Source organism: Panthera leo, chromosome B2 (assembly GCF_018350215.1).
Source record: "Panthera leo isolate Ple1 chromosome B2, P.leo_Ple1_pat1.1, whole genome shotgun sequence".
Classification (NCBI taxonomy): domain Eukaryota; kingdom Metazoa; phylum Chordata; class Mammalia; order Carnivora; family Felidae; genus Panthera; species Panthera leo.
This window is the reverse complement of record NC_056683.1, coordinates 59024711-59044577: the sequence shown is the minus strand read 5'-3', so window position 1 is coordinate 59044577 and position 19867 is coordinate 59024711. Positions and strand designations below refer to the sequence as shown.

The 19867-nt window shown below is 39.1% G+C and overlaps 1 long non-coding RNA gene across 1 annotated transcript; it reads left to right on the top strand.

The window, feature by feature from the left end:
• Nucleotides 1-1739: 1739 nt before the first annotated feature.
• On the top strand, nucleotides 1740-18323 carry LOC122219064. Its single transcript, XR_006202245.1, has 3 exons — nucleotides 1740-1918; nucleotides 2548-2667; nucleotides 18268-18323. It is a non-coding gene; the product is annotated as an uncharacterized LOC122219064 (long non-coding RNA).
• The last annotated feature ends 1544 nt before the right edge of the window (nucleotides 18324-19867 follow it).

Below are 19867 nucleotides of genomic sequence, written 5' to 3'. Positions count from 1 at the left end.
GCCTGGCTGGTGTGACACCCCATGGCCCCATCAACAAAGGTGCTGTCCCCTGGTTGCACTACATCCACCCTTCTCGTGGAAGGTCTGGCCCCCTGCGGAACTCAGGATTCTTGCAGAACATGTGGTGACCCCTAGGACATAGCAAGGACCTCAGGAAGCTGAGAGTAAGGAAAGCATGGTCTCCCTGGGCAGCTCAAAGAAGAAAGGGCCCAACGACAGCACCCTCCAGGCCTGCCCAGGAGCATTCCATGGTGCCCTGAATGACCCAATGCAGCCAAGGCCCCTCACAGGGCCGAAAAAAGCAGCCATTCCTCTCAGAGGTAAACCTGAGACCCTCCCAGACTCATCCCCAGAAGGTACACAGCACAGCCTCCGCTGTGGTCGATGTCAAGAAGGCGAGTCCCCAGGCAGCCCTCAAGCCCAGCAGAGTGCCCAGCATACCCCACCCAGGCGTCTCAACCACAAGGAAGCACCCAGTAGCTCCCACCAGGTTCCTGCTTCTGGTGTGGAGAGAACAGCTCGGCGGCTCCCCAGCCCTCTAGATAGTGGCCCGCCCTGCCGGGAGAGAACACTGGAGCTGGGAATGAGGCCTGCGGGGCAGACAGCAATAGTCCGGAAGAGAAAACGCTGGAGGTGCTGTAGGCCACCAGCGGCTCCCGCTCTGGAGCCCTCTCACGCCCTCCCCCGACCAGCCCACAGGCCAAAGACTGTAGGCGGCTGTCGCTGAGCCCACAGTGGGGCCAGGAGGCCAGGCCCGACGTCACTCCCATGGCTGCCTGCAGGGGTCGGCTCTCCGCGCCCCGCAAAGGGGTAGTCCCTTTCTGCCTCTTTCGAGCCTGCGCTGCGCGGCAGAGCACTGCCGACCGCACCACCACCGCTAAGGGGCAGGGCTGAGGCTCGCGCAGCGCGCCGGGGGCAGGGTGCTCCGCCTCCTCGAAACACGAGGGCTTACCCGGAGTGGTCAGGAAAGTTTGATCACCGCACGGCTGTACTGACTCCCCTAAACCCTGGCAGCTCCGACGGGAGCAGGGGAGTGCTACGGAGGTCCCCTAGCACCACGAACTTAGACCAAGAACTTCGGGGTTCCTTGCCGATACTCGCTGCCAGACCCCCTCAGGTTTCTCCCACTGTTGTCCACTCCGCCCAGCGCGTGCATGGTGGACCCCGATTTGCTGCCCCCAGCGCCCAGCCCCCAGCAGGCCGGGCTGTCGAAGGGCCCTGGCAGTTCGCGGAAGTCCGGGGTTCGCCCCAACGCGGGTACTGCTGCCCGCAAAGCCACTCTGGGGACCGCTCCCAATACCAAGGAAGCTAGCTATTGAGGGCCAGGTCAGTCCGCAACTCAGCGCCCGGAGCGAGGCCAGTGACAAGGGTGCCCCTGTACAGAGTCTTCAATCCCCAGACGGCAACTCGAAGCCCATCTGAGTAGGCCAGCAGCCGGCTCCCTCCCTCTAACCCTGCCCTCGGTCTACCTCCACCTGGCCTATCTGTACATTTGGGGCAGCGCCTACCTGGAGATTGACTTTTTCCCCTGGTACTCCGTACTAAGTCACCAGCGGCCAAGCCCGGCGCAAGGAAGAGGGCGAGAGGGGCCCTGCGGAGCGGGCTACTGAACACGCAAGTAGCAGTGGGACTATGACCTCCAGATGACCCTGATACTCACCTTGTATTGCGTGGCGACGCACAAGTAATGAGAGGTGAGGAGACACACAAGTGGTAGGAGCAGGCGGCGCAAGCCCGGCACCAGGTGTTGGGCTTCAAGGTGCTGGAAGCAGCACAGCAGCTTCCACACAGATCGAGGACTTCCCGCCTTACATGGTGAAATGCTAGCCCAGACCCAGACATCCAGAAATCCACACCTTCGTTTCACAATCTACAATCTACCGCTGTGCTGGGATTCACCTGCGTCAGAATAAACCAGGTACTCCAGTAAAAAAATAAAAAATAAAAAATAATACCACCACTGTGCACAGATCCTGTGAATATGTTACCTTACATGGCAAGAGGGATTTTGGAGGTGTAATTAAGGGTTAAGGTCCTTGATTTGGGGAGATTGTCTTGGATTGTTAAAATGGGCTCAGTATAATCAAAATGGGAGAAACTCCTGGTGTAGTCAGCCAGACAGAAATGTGACACCACAGAAAAAAAGTCATAGCTACTGGCTGTGACTAGAGCCTCCAGCAAGGAATGCATCAGTGCCAACACCTTGACTTATGCTCTGTGAGACCCGTGGCATACATGTGACATACAGAACTGGAAGATTATACATTTCGGTTTTTTTAAACCTCTAAATTCATGGTAATTTATTACAGAAGTAGTGGATACAATTTAGCCATGATCATGAAGGTCTGGAACACAATTGAATTTGACTTCTAATGCAATGATATACTTGAGAAACCCTGAACTGTACTTTATCTATGTTGGTAAGTGAAAACGTATGAATAGCATTGCACAGAAAAGTGGAAGAAATAACATGTATGTTTGTTTTTTTTTTTTCTTTTTTCTTCTGTTTCTTTTGTTCTTTTGCCATGCACCACCTGAATATTTCAGGTAAATCCAGGAAAAGTTGGATATGGGGCCTGGCTTTCAAATATGGAATTCTAAATGAGGACAATATGCCTCTTCTCAGAATCAGCATTTTGGAATGAATAGGAACCTAGGAAGCCATAGGTAAGCAATGCAATGGTGAGTGTTCTGGAATGTCTAGATCATGTGGCATGGCAGGAAATTTCTAGTGGGTAGAGTCATCCTAAAGAGATTGGATTTGTGGTATTTTTTAAATTTATACCCCATTCCATTTCTACAGATGGTTAGCTAGATAGTATATACACTGGGCCCTCTGATAGCTCTTCAATATTTTTTAGCAGGAATTACAGAAATGATTTTATATTTTTTGGTATTAAGAGTACTAACTAGTATATCCCCTCCCCATTCCTAACAGAACCTCAAAATTCTTAGTGATCATCTTACCCACCAACACAGGAGTGGACCTTACCTGGCTTATATTAATTACTACATCCTAGATGTACTGTGGTGGTTGGTCTGTATGTGGTTCTGTGTTCCAATCTGGACCATTGAGAAGTAGGGCAGCTTTTTCAGAAGGCATCTGTTTTGCTTTGGGTGTGACTGCTTTTACCACCTAGTTCTATAATACTCGGAAATGGTGAAATTTAGAAAAAAAATTATCCATTATTCAAACTAAGAAATACCATATTTACAACTTTATTTTGGAGTCAGAAAGTCCTGGATTCTATAGTGATTAGTAGATAAGTATTATAACAAACTGAGGGAAGCATTTGTGTGTGTGTGTTCTAAATAGTGACAGATGCAATGATAAAACTTTGTTGGAAATAGGTATAGTGAGTGAAGGGGGTATTTGCCTTCAAACAGAATGGGAACAGAACGGATTGTGTCTTAGCAGGCCAAGAATCCCTCTGTGGTAACTAGAAAATAAAAGAATAAACTGCAAACAAACAAACAAACAAATGAATAAATAAATGTGTTTTTAAATATATCAGAGACCAAATGACAAAGACCAGATGCTCTAGAATTCCAGAGAAGAAAGCCTTTTTAAATGATTTAATGATTGCCAGCTACTTTATTCCCTCTGGGAATTTGCCAGATCTTGGCACAAATTGTGTTTCTATTGGCCCTGGTAGGCAAATTTTATAGGGGAATAAAGAAACAGCAGATATTTTGACCATCTTACTGTGTTGGCATCACAAACTGGAAACTAGGTATTCCAGTTATGCATTTCCCTGGAACAGATCACTTCAAAATTTAGGCTTAAACTTTGACTTAAAACAACATTTATTTTCCCTTATAGTTTCTTTGGCACAAGAATGCCAGGAAATATCAGCTGGGTGATTCTGGCCTAGAGTCTCCGCAGTGGTCGCATTCAGATGTGACTGGAGCTGGAATAGTGGAGGGATGGAATACTGAGGGCTATCTGTTCTCTGTCTCTCTGTCCATGTGGTCCCAGGGCTTATCCATGTAATCTCTATGGAATAGTTTGGGCTTCTTCACAGTTTGGTGGCCTCAGGGAAGTTGAATTGTTAACAGCTGAAGGCTGTAAGAGTGAAAGAATCTGTCAAAAAAGGCAGAAGCTGAATCACATTTTATGAGCTCATGGTGTGTTGCTTCCATCATGCCCTATTGGTTGAAATAAAATGCTGCCCAATTTAAGAAGGAACACAGATCTCACCCCTCAATGGAAAGTGTATCAAAGTCACATTGCATGTGTACATGTAGCATGAGAGTTATTATTGTGACCATCTTTGGCAAGTACAACCTACCACACTACAATATGCACCCAACCCGGTCATAAGTCACAAGATGACTTTCCAATATGAGGCATTTTCTGCATTCTGGGTCAATGGAGAAGGGTCAGAGAATAGGCCAGAAAAGTGGAGTGAATTCCCTCATAGTCTCACAGTGCTTTGGATACAAGTTCTAGCTAGAATGAAGGGGCCTGCAACAAAGCCAAGGTTCATCTCCCCTCAACTCATTCAGCAAATTGTTAATATGCTTGGAGTGAGGTTAAAAATCCAGCTCAAAACTTCTGGAGGATAGAACTGTTAGGGGTTGAGGAAAGGGACCTTAGGCTCAATTACCAGTTTGGAAGGAGCCTATTTTAGTACGTTTGAGCTACTATGACAAAATACCAAAGAGTGGGTGGCTTATAAACAACAAAAATTTATTTTCACGGTTCTGGAATCTGGCATTCCCAGATACGAGTACCAGCATGGTCAGGTTCTGGTGAAAATGTTCATGGAGGGCCCACTCTTGTGACCTATTCACCTCCCAAAGACCCCCACCTCTTAATGCCATTACCATGGGTATTAGGTTTTTAACATATGAATGTGAGGGAGTCACAAACATTCAGCCCCTACCAGAACCTACCTGTGGAACTGGGGTGAAGCATAAGTGCCCTATGAACCATTCCCAACCCAGATCAATCCCCTATTTTATTGAGATGATTGGCCCTTCACTCTATCTGCTCAAAAGAAGAAACTATATACCCTTGCTCATGGAAAATATAACTGTTACCTCTATAGTCAGTGCTGTGCAACTGTTATCATTGCTTTCATTTATTTTTTTAAGTTTATTTACATATTTTGAGAGAGAGAGAGAAGGTATGTTATGGGCAGAGAGAGAGGGAGAGAGAGAAAAAATCCCAAGCAGGTTCTACACTGTTGGCGCAGAGCCCAATGCAGGGCACAAACTGTGAGATCCTGACCTGAGCCGACACCAAGGGTCAGATGCTTAACCCCCTGAGCCATCCAGGTGCCCCAGGTTGTCGTTGTTTTCAGCCCTGAATATGTAGTTGGAATCGACGTGTTAAATGCTTCCACTTTCTCTTCCCATAAGTACCAGAAGGGATTCCCCTGATGGAAAAAAACAAAACAGACAAACAAACAACAAAAAAAGCAGAAGTGCTAAGAACACTGGGTCCCACTATTCTAATAATCCTTTGAAGTTTGAGTCTTTGTGACTGATGATTTTTAACACTGGAACCTCTGTCAGTGGGAACTGGTCTTCTCCTTAGGGATTTGTACTCATTTTCTCCTGGGACTGACTACCAGGCACATTTATTTTCAAAAGCAGCTATTTGCTTATTATTAAACTCTTGTATAAACTGAACACATGAACTATGAGGGTCTTGTGACTTCCAAACCAAATATTCCTATTTTGGGTGTGGATCAACTCAGATTCAATGATTAACAAAGAAGATAGGGCCTAGAAACCTAGCTAGTGAACCGGAAAAGTTATATTCAAGAACACAGCTGATTTGGCCCCAGTAGCTCTTTATTTTATATGAAAAAGTGGCAACTATCTCATTAGGGAAAACTCCATTTTCTACTCCATTGACTGAAGCAAAGCTGATGGCTCAGTGGGGTCCACAATTCACAGAGCTTCCCCCACATACCTGGCCTGGTTCACTGATGCTTTGGCTGAGGTGAAACCTGATGGTACCCACTGGGCTGTGGCAGCTGTTCTATCTCAGCATCAGCTATGCAGAACTGCCAATGACATGCTCTCTCTGTTTAGTGGGTTGAACCCAAGGCTGTTGTCATGTACCTGGCCAATACTCCCCTTGATTAAATTTGTTATATTTTCACAGACTCTTGAGCTATTGCTCAAGAGATGGGGTTCTTGTTTAGTCTCCCGGTTGCAAAACTACAAAATTAAAGGCACCACTCTTGGGAAATGTACGTGGTGGAAACAAATCATGGCTACTAATCAGACTCTAGATTATTCACAAAAGATGTACACACTAAGGGCCTTTTATCTGAACAGACCCAATGAAGTCAAGGTCTGAATAAAATATTTCAACATCCAGATTATAAACACTATTGCCTATATTCATAATTGTACCAGATGTGGCAACTGAACCACTATTCTTGACTGAGCACAAAGTAAACAAATCAGTGTTTTGATGCAGAGGCCAGCACCATGTGCCAGATTTGACTCCTGCCAAAAGTTGGTCCATTTGTCTCATGACAATGTGGGGCAGATTATGGCTCCTGCTCACTCTTGACATACTGACTACACCAGAACTTCGACCACTGTCAAAACTATTTGGTAGGAACACAACAAAATTGGCACTTTTTCAAGTTATGGTGCTGCTGTCCCAATGTGATCAGCTGATTTTGGCCATGTAATTATGGCCCTTGGAACTAAACTGTGTTACGTTTTCAGCTTTCTGGACAATTTTCCATATGGTAATGATGCACCTTTTTTTCAAAAAAGACAACAATGGCCGATAATGTTTTCAGTAGACTTTCCCCACACCCTAATATCCACGGGCTTTTGGTATAACTTAGTATTGAAATATCCTCCTCAAAATCCATTCAAATAATTTATAACACTCTCCCCCTTCCCCTCCTCTTAGTCCACACACCTTGGTAAGGCAGCTAAAGGATGGCAAACAATTCTGTTTCAGCTATATGTATTCTCTTGATGGCTTGATGTAATAATCATAAGGAAAATGAATACTTACACAAGAACAGTGATTGCCAAGAACCCCCTACACTGGCCTACAAAGAAAGAGACAACTGGGGCGCCTGGGTGGCTCGGTCGGTTAAGCGTCCGACTTTGGCTCAGGTCATGATCTCACGGTCCGTGAGTTCGAGCCCCGCGTTGGGCTCTGTGCTGTCAGTTCAGAGCCTGGAGCCTGTTTCAGATTCTGTGTCTCCCTCTCTCTCTGCCCCTCCCCTGTTCACGCTCTGTTTCTCTCTGTCTCAAAAATAAATAAACGTTAAAAAAAAAAAAAAAACAAAGAAAGAGACAACTACACATCTGTACCTTTTGTAACAATTCCACTTTTCCTTGTACACTCTTGTTTTCGGATGGAAGAACTGGTTTCCAGTAAGTGCTGATTGAAAATAGGGAAAACTATGGCTATTGGAATGGGACATATAGATTAGGGGACAGTAGAAGAGCAACAGTTCTGTGACCTGGAAAGGGAACATCTCCTGGAGATGTAGAAGAGTGAGGGGCAATTAATGATCTTTGTCTTTGACAATTATCACTGGAATCTTACCCACGAAGGAAAGCATCCTATTGCAGTTCTCCCAAACCAACGATGGATCCTTAAATGTAGCCGACTATTGGGTCTGCCATGTCCAAACATATTAACTCTGATAAGAATTGATAATTATTTCCTTTTGTCATTGGAAACAATAAGAGATGACCACAGATCCTGTACATTCCATGTGAAATACTTGTCAAAACCTCTACTTGTATTTCTCACCCTTATTCCTGTTGTCATCCCACTGACATTCTATAGAGAGGAAGAGGGCCATATTTCTGATAATGGGGACAAACAGGACAGGTTGAAATGAAGGCTCTCAGGAAGTCATTCTATAAACAAAGAGTAAACTCAGTCATCTTGTCTGAAATGGTTTACCATCTGATTGAAGAGACACATTGGAGACACTATCAGCTGCCCCTGATGGATATAGACCTTGCTTGGATGTATCCAACAATTATCAATATTTTCTTCCCAGTGGAATTGTGTGCACTTTTGTTAATGTATTTTCTATGTAGAACCAGGTATTAACTTGCTTTCTTCCCCAAAACATAATGCACCCTGGGGTGTCATAAGAGACTTCCATGTGTTTAAGGAAACATCACCAATAGGTCATGTGTTCCTCAGATGATTGTGGAGATCTCTCTGAAATGAAATGAAATGAAGCTACCCTTGGTTTCTCAGGGAAAACCCTAGAAGTGTGTGTGTGTGTGTGTGTGTGTGTGTGTGTGTGTGTAAACATAAATCTCTCCTCCTCACATCCTTGAAAATAGAATTCTTTTTTTTTTTAATTCTTATTTTTTTGAGAGAGAGAGAGAGAGAATCAGGAGGGACAGAGAGAGAGAGGGAGATAGAGAATCCCAAGCAGGCTCCATGCTGTCAGCGCAGAGCGCAATGTGGGGCTCAAACTCACAAACCATAAGATCATGATCTTAGCTTAAAATAAGAGCTGGTCACTAAACCAACTTAGGCACCCAAGCACTCTGAAAATAAAATTCTTTTATTTTATTTTATTTTATTTTAATTTTTTTTTAACATTTATTTATTTCTTTGAGACAGAGAGAGACAGAGCATGAATGGGGGAGGGTCAGAGAGAGAGGGAGACACAGAATCCAAAGCAGGCTCCAGGCTCCGAGCTGTCGGCACAGAGCCCGACGCAGGGCTCGAACTCACAGACCGTGAGATCATGACCTGAGCCAAAGTCGGACGCTCAACCGACTGAGCTACCCAGGCGCCCCATTAAAATAAAATTCTTAAAAATAGTTAATTGGAGTTTAAAATGCTTTTCCCATTGTGATTAAAATTAATTGCAAAATGCAAGACATGTATCTTGATTTAACTGTCCATAACTAATAGCTGACAACTCATCTTTGGCATTCAGAACTTGGGCATAAAATGTAAGAAGATATTTAAAAAAAAACTCAGGAAATAAATATGTAATTCAATTCAATATTTTTATTAAAAAATACATTAGATTGACAATTTAAGGCCAATGGCCTGGATACTAGTTTCATAAATAAAGTTTATTGGGTTACCCTCCCACTACATGCATTTCTTTCTCATCTCTAGGCAATCAAATTCTCTAAATTTCAGCCTCTTACATTGTTCTAATATTTGTACTGGGCACAACTATTTGAGTGAAGTTTGCCTGAGTAAGGAGCGTTTTAAAGATGTGTGCATCCACCTTAATATCTTGTTCTTTAGATTTGGCAGTATATCAAAAGTGCACATTTTAAGGCATTGCCAAAGAAAGATGGATGCCCATTGGGCACCCAGAGTTGGATAGGAGTACTTATTTGGATTTAAATAGGAAAGTCAGCTCTACCTTTGAATCTGTACCTGGTTTAATATTCCATATTAATTTTTCAGTTTTTTTTAACACTTTCTGGCTATTTCAGAACTCACATATTTTCAAAATACCGGAGTTCATATGTGAGTCATTGCTATGTTTTCACATTTATCATGACAAAGGCAGCAGCAACATCTGTGACATGAAGATTGAGGAAGAGGGCGTGATATGAATCATGGTTGGAGATGACTATTTGTAACTTAGGAGTTTATTTGGGTAAGGCATATATACAACACCTATTCCCACTGTGGTCCAATGGAACCGAAGGAGTGTGAATTATTGGATGGAAATCCACATTGGTGTTACTTATGTAGACAATCTGATGATTGCAGGTTTGCTGTATAGCATTTCCATTATGAAAGTAATGTTTCCTCCATGGATAATGACACAGGCAGGAAATCTCATGAAATGCTGCTTGGTAAACAAAAATGAAAGGCCTAATATTTTTCTACTACTAAAGACTTGTTACCTTCAATACTAAAAGAGTTACTGCATTAATATTAGTGAAATAATATCCTTATGAGTCCTTGTTTCTAAAACTGTGAGAGGCCCACACATTCTTATTCCGATTATTGCATTTATATTGGATTGTAAAATAACCATCCTGGAGACAAGTGGTAAAACAATTTTTCAAGTGCAGAGACTTATACTGCATGTCAAGTGATTATTTTCAGAGAGTAAAAATCAAATTCTCTCTGCTATGCAGCAGGATGGTATTTTATGATAATAGAAGACACTTGCAAACAAGTCTTACTGTAGTTTTAAAAATTAGTTCTCTACTTCTTAATATCACCTTTACAAATGATTCATCAATGGCTGCTGCCAACATCCTCTTTTCTCACTTATCTCATTTTGCCCTTCTCATTTTTTTTTATTTTGGCAGTTTATCATGCTTGGAAGTAGAGATGCAGCAACTCTTTCTTAGAAGCTGACATATTTAGAGCACCAACTAGTTTATTGCACATCTTCGAATTGCGTCATTTTGTCCACCCTACTGCAGTGGTCAAAAGAGTAATTCTCCATACATCTTTGTAACTTGGAACCATAGTTTGAAAAAAAAAAGTCCCTAATTCTAGAAAGCACAGAGTGATTCTAGAATAGGGAGAAGAGCCTCAGTTGGGGAAGTAGAAGTTCTGCACATTCCCAGAAAATAGAAACTTGTACTAGACTAAATATGACAATATTAAATAAGTATTTGTTGTTAGAAAACATGAAAGAGAAATACCATATATTGCATGAAACATCAAGATAAGGTGAGGTACTGGCTGGGAAATTTATCCAGGTCTACCTGACTTCCTGTGGGAATAGTTCACAGAAAAGTGAATGTGTGGCTAATTGATTCAACCAACTGATCTCCTTCTAAAGAGAAGGAATGAGAGTGAGAAACCATGAGGTAGCCTCATGAAGCAAGACCAGACAGCCAGGTTGGAACCGGCAGCACTAGCCTCATTTAAGGAGCTGAAGTTGATGTAAATGTGACTCAATCTGTCATATCGCCTGCCCTCCTGGGAATAATGTTTTCTCCTATTATCAGAATGCCCCTTAAACTTATACCAGAGCTCTACTCTGTATGTGTAAGTACATATGGACTCATAATTATTTGGGCAGGTGAGAAGACCAGGAATCTCTCCTAGCTCATCTGGTTACAGTAAAGATGACTATCACAAGGTAGCCTATACCAGTGTGAATTCTTCCCTCTCCTACAGAGGAAAAGTTAAGGCAAGGTTAGTAAGACATGTGATTCTGACCCCATAGAAGAAAAAAACTCAGTAGACAAAATATCTCACTTTTTCATTCAATCAGCAATTAATTGTTGAGGATCTGTGATCCAGTAATTTTTTTCTAGGCCTTTAGGATTTGACAAAGAGCAACAAAAACAAACAAGCAAAAATCCATGCCTGATGGGAACCTACATTCTAATGTGGGGAAAAAAGCATCTTTAGGTGATTTTTCATAGATACAATTATTTGCATTTGAAATATAAATTTCTTGACAATTCTTTTAGAGTAGAGATCTATTACAGATATATCCAAATACTGTGAATTGAAGGGAGATGAAGGAAAGAATAATAGATTTTCCTGAAAGTTGTCTATTTTGTTATCCTTATTAAGACCTCTTCAATATTTAATGAAGTACAAAACTCATGAAATGTTTCTATGTGCAAAGGCTCACTGACATGAAAAACAATGACAAGGCTAAGCTTTGGATCTGGGTTTCTCTCTCTTTCTCTCTCTCTCTCTCACACACACACAAAATACACACACAAATACAGATTCTGAGACAACCTAAGGACACAGGAATACACATGAAAAGGTAGCACAACAAAAGAAGGGGGAAAGCTCTATTTGCCCACATAGCAGTGCCAAGCACAGTGCCTTCTGATGAGTGGTGCTGATTCGGCAATAAATCACCCAATGGCCAGATTAGGTCAACTCTCCTTCAGCCATCCTACCCCAAGCCCTCTTGCCCCTACCCCACTATGTTCTTTGTTCAGTAATTCCTCAGATTAAAACATTAAGAACAGGGGCAGGGCACCTGGTGGCTCAGTTGGTTGAGCATCCGAATTCAGCTCAGGTCATGATCTCACGGCTGGTGAGCCCAGCTCATGAGTTTGAGCCCCACGTCGGGTTCTGTGCTGACAGCTCAGAGCCTGGAGCCTGCTTCAGATTCTGTGGTTCCCACTCTCTCTGACCCTCCTCTGCTCACACACTCTCTCTCTCAAAAATAAATAAACATTTAAAAAAATTTTTTTAACATTAAGAATAAAGCATTTTTTTCCTCTCATTAGGAATAGACACTGAGGAACTTTTTATCTAAATCTCTACCACTTTTCAATTTGTGAAAATTTTATTCCCAAATATTAAGTCTTCCATATGTTCCAGACTGCTTTTCTTTATACAAATGATATAATTTTTAAAGTAGTTTCTGTTGACTAAATAGTACAGATGAGAATGTAGTACTAAATAGTACAGATGAGAATCTGAAAGTAAGTATATATTATACATATATATATATATATTTGTATATTTTTATATTTGTATATTTTTATATATAAATTTATATATATTTCTTTTTTGGAAAGAAGGAGAAGTTTTTGGTTTTATAAACAAGTTCACAGACCTTCAAAACAATTTAAAATGGTTTTCTGACTTCATAAGGAGTTTAATTTTTTTTTATTTTACTATTTTATTTTACTTTTATCATCCCTGTTATGATACTTGAATGTGTCTTTATTTTACATGGAAATTCTCTGACTCTATTCTCAGAAATCTGATTGTGAAAGCCTAGGATTGGTTCTACCATCATTTCTGATATAGGTAGTTTAAGTAATACACTTTAAAGTATATAGAAATCAGAATGATTCACTTATAGTGATAAGTATATCATAGGGAACTTTTGACCAACTATATAATAGTAGGTTCCCAAACTATTGAAGTTAATAATCTTTCTGCAGACATTATAAAATGACTATTATTAAGCGAACATTTTCTTTTTTTTTAATTTTTAATGTTTATTTTTATGTTTGAGAGAGAGAGAGACAGAAGACAAGTGAGGGAGGGGCAGAGAGAGAAGGAGACAGAAACAGAAGCAGGCTCCAGGCTCTGAGCTATCAGCACAGAGCCCGATCCAAGACCTGAACTCAGGAGAGGTGACATCATGACCTGAGCGGAAGTCTTAACCGACTGAGCCACCCACATGACCCAAGCTGACATTTTCTTACAAACGTTTGTAAATTAAAAATCACAAAAAAGCAAATCTTCAATGTTTTTATTTTTTTAGGGCCAGTATCTAAAAAAGAGTAACAAAATAACTCATTTTGCTAGCAAAGCTATAAATGTTTTTCCCCATATGAAAATTTGAAATCAGAAAACATTTCAGTAGAACTGGATCTACATCGTCTTAATTAATTTGAATTTAAATTTAAATAAATTTAAAGCAAATGCTATGATTGATTCTAAGTAGTGGAGGTCATACTTAGCATACTTTAAGTATAAGCATACTTTAGTGAAGGGAGTATTTGACTTATAGAGGTGGAAATGAATCTCAAATTTAATTCTTATTCTTTTGGAAAATACAATGTGGTTAAATTAGATCTATCTATTTTAAAAATGTTTAAAGTCTTCACATAAAAATGGTAAATTACAGGGGTGCCTGGCTGGCTCAGTTGGTTGAGCATCTGACTCTTGATTTTTGTTCAGGTCATGATCCTGGGGTCATGGGATTAAGCCCTGCATTATATACCCTCTGACCCTCTCCTCAATGTGTGCTCTGTTTTTCTGTCTCTCTTAAAAAAAAAAAAATTACATGGAGAACAAAGACATCATTATACTGATAGTCCTGGTCCTGGAATAAACCACTGTTTACTTTTTTTTTTTTTTTACATTTATTATCTGTGTCCATAGTTCTGTAAATGATTTTAAAATATTTCTTTTTCTGTTGCTATTTATGAGTACTTGAAAGATCTCTTCAGCCCAATGTATAAACCCTACTTTCTCTCTTGGAGAAATGTCAAAGCTTAGGTTTTATATCTCAGGGTTGGAAAGGTCATTAGAGGACATTTGATCTAAAGTTCCTTCAGATGTTTAAGTCCTCTTTCAATACTTTTGCAAAAAGATTGCCCAGTTACTTATGTATTCCAACCATAAGAGTTATTCCATTTATGAGTAACTCAAATTTTACTGAAGGAAACTACTTTAACATTCCTAAATTTAATTTTCTTAATTAATTTTTACTGATATTGTGCCAAGATCTGTTTCTCTTCCAGTTTTTTTTTCCCCTTACATCTTGGCATTATTCTTTGGAAAATGTAGAAAACACCTTATCTCTCTTCCTCTTGAAATGAAATTAAAGATTTTTGAAGAGAGAAATGATTGTCTACCTCTCCTCTCCAATTTCTCATTTTAAATCTATTTTCCTTTAGTTTTTGTAATATTTTATAAGATGGTTCCAGGTTCTCTGAGTAATAAATTTCAAATTGTCTATATCCTTCTTGAGATTCCATTTCTTTAATTTTAACATCATCACTTGTTAAGACACAGTCAGCTATAAAAAATGTTAGCATCTTTCAGTGAATGTGAATTAGTAAATCATCCTTTAAAATATTGCAATTACTGGAAGTGGATTTCAATAGAGAAAAGATTTCTAGAAAACTCACCATTGAACTGTGAAAATGATCTTATATAGATTCTGGTTCTATTTTGCAGGGCCACCACATTGCAGAACTCTAGGGAACACTAATTTCATTGAATTAAGGGACAAGAGTGAGTGAGAGATTAAAAATTCAAATGATAGGGCCATCTAGGTAGCTCAGTTGGTTAAGTGTCTGACTCTTGATTTCGGCTCAGGTCATGATCTCACTGTTTGTGGAGCTCAAATTTATGGGGTTGAGCCCCATGTCACACTCTGAGATGAGAACACAGAGCGTACTTGGGATTTTCTCCCTGCCCCTCCCCCACTTTCTCTCTCTAAAAATAAATAAACATTTTAAGAGAAAATTGAAATTATAGAATAAATAAGGCATAGATTGAGGCCCAAAGATAGAATGAACAGTGACACGAAAAGAGGGACATACTTTTTTCTGAAATGGAACAGAAAGGAGAAATGGATGTTTGAGTAAAGAACAAGACTATGCAGGAATTTTGGGTCAAATGACTTGGGGTTTTTCTTAGTGTTTATTTATTTATTTTGAAAGAAAGAGAGAGCATGTGAGTGGGGGAGAGGCAGAGAGAGAGGGAGAGAGAGAGAATCCCAAGCAGACTCTGCATTGTCAGTGTGGAGTCTGACACAGGGTCCAAACTCACAAACTGTGACATCATGACCTGTGCAACCCAGGTGCCCCAGATGACTTGAATTTTTACAAATAAAGTAGGAGATGCATTCTACAGATAAGGATGACAACTGAAGTAGCATACTTAGATGTTTGAGAGAAGAAAGTAATTCTTAGATAACAGCTGTGGTAAATGCAACAGAGTCTATATCAGATGACTAAAAATGACTGTCAAACAGCAGTGGGACCTAAGAGAGGATAAATTTATATTGGACATGTTGGTACTGTGACAAGTTACCTCCAGCAAATTACAATTTCCTAAGAAGAAAAAGGAAGAAATATAGATGTCCTAGAGATAGTATATAGTTTTACAGGAATTGTATAAAATATTTTTTCTTATGATCACGAGTTTTACCACAATATACTTTTAGGACTTCTGGTCTAGACAGGATATTGTAAACCTGTTTCTTTGGTTTTCTTCCCATCAAGTACATCAATAAACTCTGGAAATATCAAAAGAGACAAGCACAAGAGAACTCTGGAAGTCTAAGTGTTATTCAGGGTTCCCTAAAGAAACAAATCCAATAGGATACAGAGAGAGAGAGACAGAGATAGACAAAGAGATCTCACACACAGCAGAGACAAAATTTCCAACTAACAAGGTCTAATTGACATACATTGAACATTCTTCCTAACAAAAGTAGGATAGACATTTTTTCCCCAAGAACCCATGGAATAGTCACCAAAGTAAACCAAATCTGGAACCATAAAACAAACCTCAATAAATTAAAATCACTTAAATTACACAGAGTATGTTCTCTACATATACTGGGTGATAACTAGAAATCAATAACAGAAAGACAATAGGCATTTTCCAAATATGTGGAAATCAAATTATAAACATTTAGATAATTCAGGTTTCAAAGAGTAAGTTTCAAAGTCTTTTTTTAATCATATAAACTACAATGAAAATGAAAATTTAGCATATTCAAAATATATGGGATACAACAAAATTATTGCTGAGAGGGAAATGTATAATACTAAATGCTTACATGAGAGATGAGGAAAGGTTTCAAATAAAGTTTGCCCAGAAAACTAAAGAAAAAAAAGGAAAGCAAAATAAACCCAAAGCAAGAAGGAAGAGAATAAAAGAGCAGAAATCATTGAAATTGAAAATAGGAAAACATCAGGGAAAGTGAGTAAAACAAACAACTGGTTCTTTAGAAATTGATAAAATTGATAAACCTGTAGCAAGACTTAAAACAGTATATTCTTACATTTATAGAAGCAATGGACTTCCAAAATATTTTGCATTGCATTAACCAAATTCAGATCTAGAACTGCAACTGACTCAGAGCATGAGCATACACACCTTCTTGGGTTCTGTAGAAGAGGAATTGGATAATGTTCTAAAACATCTCTAGAGCAAAGTCACCCAAAGTATTTTCTGTGATTTAAATTGTATGCTATCCACTTTTGAAATTGAAAATATGGGTAAAATTTGTAGAAACTTACACTTGTTTCTGGAAGACATGAATGCAATCTGTGGCCCAAAATGTCAAACTACAGGGGTGCCTGGGTGGCTCAGTTGGTTAAGCATCCGACTCTTGATCTTGACTCAGGTCACGATCTCACAGAGTGAGTTTGAGCCCATCATCAGGCTCTCTGTTAATGGCACAGAGTCAGCACAAGATTCTGTCTCTCCTTCTCTCCGCCCCTCGCCTACTTGTAAGCACACATAGGTGCACTCTCTCTCTCTCTCTTTTGCTCGCTCTCTCTCTCTTAATAAATAAACTTAAAAAAAGTCAGACTACAAAAAATCAAATGTATATGTGCTGAAATGTTCAAAAAATTTAGGACAAATTTTTCTTTTGGAAATGTTTACTTGGTTAGTTTATCTCATTTATCACTTCACTCTTTTAGGAAGGGATTCTTACAACATGCATGTCCTATTTGAATTTTAAAATACTCAAATCCATTTATTATGGCAATTATTATACACAAATCATTTTGAAACAGTAAATTATTTTCCCTAGACCTTCCTTTAATTATTTTAATTCAATAAAAAGGTAAAATTTATTTTATAATCTTAATTTACCTAATTCATATAAATACCATACATATATCTCCAGTAGAGTTTGTGCGTATGTATGTGTTATATATACATATATATATACGTGTATATATATGTATATTTATGTGTGTGTATATATATATGTACACATATGTGTATATATATACACATACATATATGTATATTTATGTGTATATATATATACACATATATATATACACATAAATATACATATATAAAATTTTCAAGTATATATATATTGTACATAATCTAAAACAAGTTAGACAAAATAAAAACCATCAGAAAAAGTGTTGGTACAAAAGTTCAAATTTTGAAACATTTGGTGTTGAGAAAAAGTGGCATTTGATTCTTCTGGGTAAATAAAAGTTATAGGCAACTACAAACCAAAGTAATATAATCATACAAGGTAAAGAAGACTGCAATCTGAAATCTGAACAAGTTGCCCTCTAGACACAAAGCTTCACTTTTTTGAGCTGAAAAGAAAGAACGGCTTTTCAAGTTTTGCAATTAGGAGACTCCAGTTGAAATGCTACATGGTCACATATCCTGGAGCTCTATTTTTCTCCTTCACTTAACACACTATGAGGAAATAGCTGACAGATTTTTGAAGCCAAACTTGTAGTGTGTTATTTGTGCTTTCTCTCCTCTATGAATTGTTATCATTTTCTGTTTCATATATTTTCTGTACATGTTCTGCTGACTGATTTATAATTTATGGAAGTAACCACATCTCCACTAGTGTTCCATGCCATGCAACACTGTTTTACTATATGAAGTAACGTTACAGGATATTTCTGCGATTCCCATAATACTTTTAAAATGCAGAGTTAGAAATGGATGTTCTTTAATCTGCTTTTAATAATAGTTTATTCTATTGAAAAATTGCTGCTTTGCACTTTTTTATTTGAAGTTGGAATATGACCTTTTCATTGCTCTGTGTAACAGAAAATGCAAACCTATTAGCTTTAATTGAAAGTGAAAATCTAGATACATCCTTAATATGATCAATAATTTTTGCATCACAGGTTAAAAATGAAGAGAAAATCATGAAGATAGTTGTGCTATGACCTCCAAGTAGGTAATTATTTATCTGTTTACATATCATTTTACTTTCCTGACTATTGGAGTCAATATAGAATACCTGCTTATTATTAGTATTAAGATCCTAATAATAATAATATATGTAATACCAGGCTCAGGACAAGGATCATGATTTGTGTTTTATATTTCAAATATTCCTTGTATTTTTTTCCACAAATTTAGTCAACAAAATAATGATGTGAAAAAAAATTTAGCAATTTTCTGTTAAGTGTTTTCAAATATCAGATCACCTAAGATAAGTTTTAGAAAAATGATACCAGTATAGGAAGAGGGAACTGGAGCAGGGGATATCATATATCAAAATATTTCTGCATTTGAATGTTCACAATGCACTCCTGGTTAGGTAAGGGTGTTCTGCTCCCACTGTAACATTTTTCCCTAAGTGGTATGTCCATCAATATCCCAAAATGTGTTTGAGATCAATCTGAAAGAGTTAACAACTTATTAAATGTTTACATCTCAGAAGTTCCTTTTTATCCTGTGAGACCCCAGGATGTATATGAATTGTTGTAAGAAAGAGTAGCCTTTTCCATGATATAGAGTTGTACTGGTAAGTTTGCCAAATAAGGACTACATTTCCAAATTTTTCATGTAGATGGGACCATTTGACTAAGGTTTGGCCAAAAATGACTGAGAAAAAAATATATGTACCACTTCTAGTCTTGGACTCTTAGACATCTCTCAATCTACCTTCTGTTTTCCCCCATCCAATACCTCCCTCAGTCCACCCACTCTTCTTTTCTAGTTAGACCCAACACCACTTGAATGACCTGCCTTACATAGACGATATTTCCTTGTGTGATCAAGTCATTATAACACTGTGAGAGTTTTGGTGTCCTCATTTAATTTACTTAGATCTTACTCAGTCCCTCTTGACAAATCAACATAAAACCAAGGGTATACAAACATTATCAAGTTTCTGTGATAAAAACTATATACTAAGGACCAAATCATTACTTACCTTTTTAATACAGAGATATAATTAGTTAAAACATCTTTTTTAATGCCCTTGTACTTGTGACTCTGGGTATGTATATGTGTGTGTCTGTGTGTGTACATACATATGAACAGGCAGTTTTGCCAGTGTCTGTCTGGCCTATATACATACATATATATGTATATATGAATATGTGTACACACATACACGTGTATACATATAGACACCAACACTGACCGTGTCAAGTGAGACTGTTTACTTGAGGACTGTTGGGAAAGGTGGACATGTGCATGTGGTCTTTAAATACCCTCTCGGCCATATAAGAATGGTCCTTGGGCTTAGAGCAGTTGCTTACCAAGAGGTAGGAAACCCACACAACCTATACTGGGCTTATCGTTTTGTGTGGCAATGTTTTTACCTTTTCCTAGTCAACATGCTCTCTTTATCCTGCTTATGCATGTGCATAATATGACACCTGACCAACCCTCACAGGGGAGAAAATGGGGCTCGTTACCTATCGCACGAGAGGCATTTGTGCAGAGCATCACGTTGCATGGGGCTAGAGGGAACCTGTGGGTCATGGGGGA